At 34.8% G+C, this 6,000-nt stretch overlaps 1 pseudogene; it reads right to left on the reverse strand.

Annotated features, from left to right (window-relative positions):
- Positions 1–742: 742 nt before the first annotated feature.
- On the reverse strand, positions 743–3,597 carry LOC127106340 (pentatricopeptide repeat-containing protein At2g27800, mitochondrial-like; annotated as a pseudogene).
- Between the last annotated feature and the right edge of the window lie 2,403 nt (positions 3,598–6,000).

The raw sequence follows: 6,000 nt of genomic DNA on the forward strand, positions 1-6,000 counted from the left end.
ATTTCTTTTTAAAATTAGAAAATTTTGTATCCCTATACCAATGTATCGGAGAACGTTAATTAAAAAATTCCGGACGTAATTTTTCTTCACCGAGTAACTTGTAATCAAGTATCCAAGAAGATTATGCATTCATCGGATAACTTATATAAAAAATACCTGGTATTATAATATTTTACCGAATAACTTAGTTATAAGTTTTTCTATAGTTTTCTTTTTGTTCATCAGATAACTTGATTATAAGTTTTTGGTAAAACAGATTTACATTCCAATGACATGATAGACAGCAGTTTGAAAACCGTTGCCAAAACTGGATAGACCACGTTTAAAAATCAGATAACTTAGAAAAAAGTCTTCTGAGGAATAGACAACGGTCTTTCTCTGGTGCCTATAACTTACCTATAAGTCATTCAGAATGCAATATTTTAGCTTTTTTTTCTAGATATAGTATAAGAATATTGTACTCTAATCAAATGAATTGTAAGGACGGGAGGATAATTCGTGGAGTGTGGAATAAAACTTTCTTTTAACGACTGTAATCACCCATTGAAAAAAGACTCTGGATTTTTGAATCAATTCTATTTAATTGGTCAAACTTCCATTGATCATATGGAGTGTATAGCTGGGATGAAGAGACAATTGTGCTAGTATTTCAAGTTTTGAACCATAGTTAAGTTATACAAAACCTTCAAAAACTTAAAACAATCATGTGTCAAGATCTCTAAACGTAAGAAATATCCCAAGGTATGAACATGGTCGTGACATTTTATCATTCATCATATAACTTAACTTTAATCATTATGCAATTACAATGGTGATAGATTAGCTCGGTAAACAATATCTGGTTTACCTTCACTTATATGAGAAGTTTCTTTCTTGAAGTGACGTGTACAATTAATGAGAAAATCATTCTCATTTGTTTATTGAGAAGATTAAGGCATGCTGCACATTGCAGACATCATCCTTCATTGCAAGAAAGGAAATGTAATGACTTTTTCCTGATGTTGGCATAGAACACAAATTAAGAACCACTCTGCAGCTTCCATCTAAACCTCACTACAAGTCCATTTTCCATCCTTGGTAGAAGCAAAAGAACCCTCTATCTTTGGATTATAAGATCTGACGATTCTGCATTTTGAGTCATGAGGACTTCGTGCCAAACAGATCCAAGCGTTTACCAAGAACTTCCAGGTGAAATTAAAGTTGGACCTGAAAATATACATCGAAACAATTGTCATTTATCAAAGACACCACATATCTAATGAAAAGAAAATGAAACTCTCAACTGGTATAGCGATATTTTATACTGATATGATGGAGCAGTATGTTGAAACTTGAAAATAAATTATCACGTTTTAACTTTTTAAACCCCATGTTAGTCACACAAATCGTTTACGACATGCATTTACAATCATGTTGGATAAACAACTTAATTAATCACTTGTAACATAAACATTTATCATATAAGTTCTGATGAATAAACAATTCCTGTAACAAAAGATAAAGTCAAACTATTTTCATAAAAGATACAAGTTATTTTCATAAGCTATCCTGGATGGGAATAAGCTGAAACATGTTATGGACATGTTATAAGTTGGTTATGTAAATTCTCTCAAATAGTCTCACATGTGGTTATGTTATAAGGTAAGCTCAAATAAGTCAGTGCAGACAGAAATAAGTCAGTGAAAACAGCGCCAAAAACAACATAATGAAACTTGACACATAACATGCAAAATTTTAATATAACTCCTGGCCCGGCTATAGCAAAAGCTAACTATAATGATAACCGATTTAAGGTGGCATACCTGAATCAATTCTGTCTTCAGAATTCCCATAATCATCTTCAAGTACATAAAGAAGCTTCCTGTAAGTATGTCCATCTACAAGGTCCTTTTCTTGCAACTCTTGTAGAAACCTCATGGCCTCTTGAACTTTTCCTCGTCTACATATCTCATCCAGTACAGTCCTATATGTAATAAAATCAACTGATCTTTGCTTTTCAGTCATCTCCCATAGATAATTTACTGCATCATCGATCTCTCCAACGAGTGCCAAAGAATTGACAAGCGAATTATAAGATTTACTATTCGGAGTGAAACCTTTGGTCTTCATTTCATGATACAATTCCTTGGCATTCTCTGTTCTTCCTTTGGCACACAACCCATGAATCAAGTAATCATAAGTTAAAGAATTGGGTTTGCAATCATAAACAACGCCCATCTGATGAAATATCCTCAACGCATCGTTAACATGAAGAGAAAGCACATAACCTTTTATCATAGAATTTAACGAAAAACATCAGGTTCGATCATGTCATTCACCATTTGCCTGAATAAACATCTCATAGTCTCCATATACACAAGGTTTATATAAGCATTGTATCCTCTGCTCAAAAGTGCACCAAAGAGAATATTATACGTTTTAATTGAAGGCCTAAAACTGAAATTTGGATTTCTACTATTCTTCATGTGCTTAAACACATTAACAGCTTTTGTCAACTTCCGCGCCTCAGTGAAATAATATATGACCATGTTAAACAACGCCTCGGAACCAATAGAAGGAACCGCAAGCAACTGGTTCACAATATCATCCATTTCTTGGTACATTTTCGCATCACCTAGCTTCTTAATGGTGACATGAAATGTCGACAAATCATGTCGAAACCTAGGCTGGTGAGACGCCCAATGAAAAAGCTCTAAACAAACTAAAGGGTCGCGTTGAAGAGCAATAACATTGCATAACTCTTCAGGAGTGAATCTTGGGAGAAGCTGAGACTGTGCAAACTGAAACTGAGCTTGGTCTAGAATCGGCTTATTGGATTTCAAAAACCGATTTCGAACTCTTCTTCTATAAGACCTTGAAGGAACTCTAGTTGAATAATAATGAGAATTAAAGCTAATAAGTGGAAACAATACAGGAAATTGAGTATAACTATATTTCCCAATTGAATCATTGAGAACAAATAGCTCAGGAAATTTCTGCAAACATAGATTCTCATTTGAGCTATTTCTTTTGAAGTGGCTACAATATTTCAAGCAATTTCTACCAAAAGATAACATTTTTGTGCAGTGTTCAATGAAATCGATTCTTCTTCCTCAGCCACGATTTACAACCTATGTGAAATTAACCTAAAATAAATCAAATTGAAGGTGGAAAAAACAATAAGGAGTGATAAGGGGGTAGATTAACATTGGCAACTAACCTAGTCGATGAGGTTCCGGCGACACTGAAGAGAATCGTGATTCGTGTGATTCCGGTGATTGAAACTGCGATTGAAGAGTGAAAACAATACAGCGTCTACCTCTGGAAATGATAACCTGGGTCCGGAGGGGGGGTAAACTGAGCTCAAACATTCAAGAATTTAAAATTAAACTAAAATTATCAACAACAAAATTAAGGGGTTTTGAATTTATTGAGGGGTTTTGAATTGGTGTCGGGGTTGTGTATTAATTTAAAGAAAAGTAAGCTGTATGGTGTGCATGTGGAGGATTTTATTTTGGAGTCGGCGTCTTCTTTTTTGGCTTGTAATTTGGAAAAGATTCCTTTTACTTTTCTCGGTATTCCAATTGGAGGTAATCATAGACGTAGACTTTTTTGGTCTATGATGATTGCAAAGTTGAAGAAGAGGTTGAGTGGTTGGCGAGGGAAACATCTTTCTCTTGGAGGTAAGGTTACTTTACTCAATTCGGTGATTAACAATGTGCCTATCTTTTTACTGTCTTTCTTTAAGGCTCCTAAGTGTGTTTTGGAGGATATTATCAAAATTCAAAGGAATTTCTTATGGGGTGATGGTGGTGGAAATAGAAAAATGTGTTGGGTTAGTTGGGATAAAATTTGTCTTAGAACGGAGGAAGGTGGTTTAGGTGTTAAGAATGTGGAGTGGTTTAATTTGTCTTTGATGAGTAAATGGGGTTGGCGTTTTCTTAATGATAAGCATGCAATTTGGTTTAAATTACTTCAATTTAGATATGGGAGTGGATTGCAATCTCTTTGTGATGTGGTGTTGAAACCGACTCTATCTAATTATTCCCTTTGGTGGAGAGATATCCGGTTGGTTTGTGGAACTCCTTTTGGCGGTCATGATTGGTTTTGTGATTCTATTTCTTGTAAATTGGGAAGAGGCAATTCTATTCTTTTTTGGAAACATTGTTGGTTGGGAAATATTTCTCTTAAGCTTCTTTTTCCTCGTTTATTTGAGGTTTGTTCCTTTCCTAATGCTCTTGTGATTAATTGTGGATTTTGGGAGAATGCGGGTTGGAGTTGGAAGGTGGGTATTGATTCCACCTTATTAGTAGGTGAATTATTGGAGGATTGGAAGGAGTTAATAGAGATCTTAAAGGATGTAACACCGTGTATGAATGAGGGTGATAAATTAAATTGGTGGAGAGATGTGGGGGGGTTTTCGGTTAGGAATGCTTTTAAACGATTGTATACTTTGAATGCGGTTAATCATATTGGTAGTGACTTTAGACTTTGTGAACTTAAAAGATTATGGAAAGCTACTATTCCGTGTAAAGTCAAGTTGTTTGGATGGAGATGGATCTTGGGAGCCTTACCGACGAGAAAAGAACTTTGGCATAGAGGTGTGATTTTAGGTGTGGAGGGTTCTTTTTGTCCCTTATGTGAGTTAGAAGAGGAATTTGTTGGTCACCTTTTTCTTAAGTGTTGTAAAGTTAAAACCATTTGGAAGGAAGTGTTCTCGTGGTTTGGAGTGAATTTTGATGATTTGTTGGAAAATTTGGATAGTGATACTATTGTTTCCGGAGAAGATGTGCTTCTATTTCTATTAAACTCTTTGGATGGAAGAGTGAAGTCGTCTATGTTCGCTTTTATTTGGTCTTTGGTTTGTTGGAGCATTTGGAATGCTAGGAATAATTTGGTTTTTAAACATTCCATGTGGAATGTGGTAGAGATTTTATTGATTATTAAATCAATTGGGTGGGATTGGTTTTCTATATTGTCTAAAGGGAGTATAGATATTAATAGAGAGTTATGGTTTGTTAATCCGTCTAATTTTATTGGATTGTAACTTGTGTCCCTTTGTATTGGGTTGCACCCCTTGTGCGTTTTAATACAAGTGCTTATCAAAAAAAAAAAAATTAAAATTAAATTAAACCAATACATTAATTTTATTTGGGTACTTAATTTTTTCATTACAATATATTAAATATTTTATAATATATACATTGTTTAATTATTCGCTACATATTCAGAGAGAATTTTACAATATATTAAATAGTTGAAGTAGGTAGGAAAAAAATTTGAAATTGTGGGGTTGATCTCGTATACAGTAGTAGCGTGGGGTGGATTTGTAAAGTTAGAATTTCAACGTTTAAACCAGTTTAAAATTCAAGATGAGTGTAGTGAAAAATAGAGATAAGAAGTGTGTATTTTGCTTTTCGTGTGAGATGACTTTTATATCTTGGGTCACGTATAGTGGATTTAAGTTGATCTTAGCCTTGGTTATGTGGGTCTTTAACTAGCCCAAAACAGTTGCCCCCAAGGCTTGTCAGAAGCTTGGGGAGTCGGTGAAGTCTTTAGCAGTCGTGGTCAGCCTCCAAGGATGTTGGCCTATTTGAACTAGAAGTGAAATGTTTTGAGTTAATTGAAAAAGTAGTGGGGACAAGCACATTAAATGTGTTTTCATCATTGAAACATTTCACTGCTTCCTTCTAACACGTGGGCTGAAGTGACTTGTTAGGAAATGACGTCGCTTATAGTGCACTTGAGGGCACTCGGGTTGTTTATGTTTCCCAGGAAAAATCCAACTGCTAATTTTGTAATTCTTTTTACAGCTAATCTGGTTCATTCGATTGAGCACTAAAGAAACCATTCACAATCCTTGAGATTCAGCTTCCATTTACAAGTGTTTCTTATTAACAAGTACCTTCATCTCTTCCTTCGTGAAAGCATTTATCAGAGCAGTTGCAATTCTTAGCTCAAAGCTTATGTATTTCTTCATCTCTTCCACTCACGCTTTTACCTTCAACATTTTTTATTTTC

This window comes from Lathyrus oleraceus, chromosome 7, assembly GCF_024323335.1.
Source record: "Lathyrus oleraceus cultivar Zhongwan6 chromosome 7, CAAS_Psat_ZW6_1.0, whole genome shotgun sequence".
Taxonomy (NCBI): domain Eukaryota; kingdom Viridiplantae; phylum Streptophyta; class Magnoliopsida; order Fabales; family Fabaceae; genus Lathyrus; species Lathyrus oleraceus.